Below are 2,972 nucleotides of genomic sequence, written 5' to 3'. Positions count from 1 at the left end.
AAGGCGGCCAGCTTCGTCATTACCATCTTTCTCCGGACCTAGGGTCCTGGAGTGACCTTTGACCTTTTTCCAGTAGACCATTATGCCTTTCTCGGTGGTGAGCAGATCACACACTAGGAATAACTGAGTGTTTCACGTCTGTTCCTGGCGTTTTTCATGTGGTTCTCCTTCCAAATTGGGAAGTGAGAAATGAAGCTGTGTCTAGCGTAATTTGAATCCGAGCAAAGGACGATTTGAGTGATGTCCAAGGCTGCCGCCTGCTGGAGGGTTATCAACACTGCAGCGATTTCGGCGTACTGACTAGACTTTTGGCCCAACCGGTAGTGATTTGGTTGCTTAGTGTCACAGTCCACCCAAACGACTCCAACCCCAGCACAGAGCTGGCCTTCGTGACGGTAGGCACATCCGTCAGTGTAGACTTTCGGAAGCCCATGGCAAACATTCTCATCAAAGTTGCGATGATTGGATGCGGTTGGGTAGACTGCGGCAGTGGTGTCCAGGGGGCCCATGACGGAGCCAGAGTCACAGTGCTGGCAGCCTGCTAGCCCTTGTCCTAGCGCTAGCTTGGTGTTCTGACCATACTTGACCTCAGTGTTGTATCCTTGGAGCACCATCATCCACGTCGCAATGCGGCTGTTTGACACCCTTCTTTCACGCAGTCGCTGGCTGTTTAGGAAGGTGACGGGCTGATGACACGTTTCTATGATCACTTTTTGTCCTCCGATGTAACTACGAAAGTGTTCGACTGCCCAGACTGTAGAGAGGAGGTCCCTCTCGCAGTCTGAGAACTGAAGTTCCACCTTGCTCAGAGGCTTGCTGGCGTATGCCACGACTCTCATGTCCTGATCGTGTCTCTCCTTCAAAGCAGTGCTCAGGCAGTGAGAGGAGAAAGTACCCTCTATGTAGAACTCTTTATCTTTGTCTGGGTAAGCCAGACAGGGTGCGAACGCCAATTTCTGTTTTAGGAACTGGAAGGAGAGTTCTTGGGGGTCTGTCCCACACGAACGGTGTGTCGTTCCGAAGCAGTTCAGTGAGAGGCCTCACTATTTCAGCATACTCCTCAATGAACTGCCTGGAGTAGTTGCAGACTCCGAGGAAGCTCCTGAGTTCAGTCAGATTAGCTGGGGCTTTGATGTCCTGAATGGCCCTAATGTTTCCCGCTTGGGGCTCGACTCCATTAGGACCCACCAGCAGTCCAACATACTCCACATTGGTTCTACACCACTGTCCTTTGAGAATCGCCAATTTAGCTCCGGCGTCAGCGAGTTGTTGCAGCACATAGCGGAGCTCGGCCAGGTGCTCCTCGAAGGTTCGACTGCTCATCAAAATGTCATCGACATATATGAGGTTCCCTCTGGAAGCAGCATCTGACATGGCTTTGGGGAGGAAAATGTTGAACTCGGCAGGTGAGTTAGAGTAGCCAAAGGGGCAGCGGTTCCAAGTATATTGGCGATTTCCAAAGGAGAAAGCCAGTTTATACTGGTCCGCCGGCTCAACCTTCATGGTCCAGAAACTGCTGGCTACGTCAGCCGTAGAGAAGAAACAAGCATCTCTTACTCTGGCTAGCTCTTGATCTAAGTAGATCATACGCCACCGTGAGAGAGGTACTTGTTTGTTCAGTGCACGATAGTCTATGGTGAGATGCCATTTCCCAGTCGGTTTCAGAACCGAACAGATGGGAGAGTTGTATGTGGAGTTACACTCTCTGATGATGTTTTTCTCCTTCAGCTGATCGAGGATCTCCTGGATCGACTCATAAGCAGCCAGGGGAATCTTGTACTGGCGTACAAAAGTAGGAGGGGCATTCGGGTTCGTTGGAATGCGAACTGTGTGCAGGTCTGTGAGTCCACAGTCCTGGGAGTCCCTGGACAAGACGGACTGAAACTCATAGAACAGGCTTCTAAGCTCTGCTCTCTGCTCCTCTGATTCCAGCGCATCTGCTTTGTCAAGCTGCTGTCTGACTTCTGCCTCAAAGCCGGCATAAGGTTCAGAGGAGGAGGGTCTCTGGTGGTCCGGGCTTTCAACCGGTGACCTAGATGGCTGAGTATTTATTGCGAAAACCGTTAGACACTGACTGCCGCCAGTATCTAAGGTTGCGCTGCAAATGGGTTCCTCAGGAAGGGCTTTATGCCGCTTAGTGGTAATAATTTGTGAGGGGAAAGTACTAAATGTGTCTGCACCAATCTGTCTGTCGTTCACGAACAAGGGAAGTTGTCCGATCACGGGGACTGAAAGTTCGAAGTCATGGAATGAGCTATCTATCAGCATGCCCAAGGGCTTTCCTGCCGGAATGTTGATAGGACTCCGGGTCGGATTTTCGACCAACAAGTAGACAGAACGATTGTTCAGCTCCAAGAGTGGCGTGCCACAGACGGCTAAGTTGAGCTCCAAGAAATGCGGTGAAGGCTGGAAGAAGGCTTGGGTGCCTGGCAGCTTCTGATGCTTCATCAGAGTCAGACAAACAGGTATTCCTTTGACCTGTGGGGACAAAACCGTGCTGGCCTCAACCACCGCTCGGCAGGCCTGTGGAATGGTCTGTCCGGACAGCAAGTATTCAGGGCCTTCTGAGCGAGGCTCAGATGATGGTGTGGCGCGGGCCCAAAGGACTTGATTGCAAGTGTCCAGCTGGGCACCTAGTCGAACCAGCAGGTCTGCTCCAATGAGTGCAGGTGGGTCAAGCTGTGGTATGACGCTGAATGTATGTGTGACCTATCTTGCTCCAAGCTCGATAGTCAAAGAGCAGACTTCTGGCGCTTTCAGGAGCCTCTGCGGCCAAGTAGTTGACAAGAGCCGGTGGCTACGTGTCACACTGACCAGCAGGGGGTCCGTCTGACGCAGGTGTTCAAACGTCTGCTGGCTGATGGCTGACTTTTCCGACCAAAGAGCAAGGCGAGCATCTGAGATGTGGGTGCAGTTGATGTTGAGACCACCAACTATGTGTGGTGCATATGGCTGCAGGCTGACGTTCTTCA

The sequence above is a fragment of the Nothobranchius furzeri genome, chromosome 2 (assembly GCF_043380555.1).
Source record: "Nothobranchius furzeri strain GRZ-AD chromosome 2, NfurGRZ-RIMD1, whole genome shotgun sequence".
NCBI lineage: Eukaryota > Metazoa > Chordata > Actinopteri > Cyprinodontiformes > Nothobranchiidae > Nothobranchius > Nothobranchius furzeri.
Note: the sequence above shows the minus strand (reverse complement) of the source record.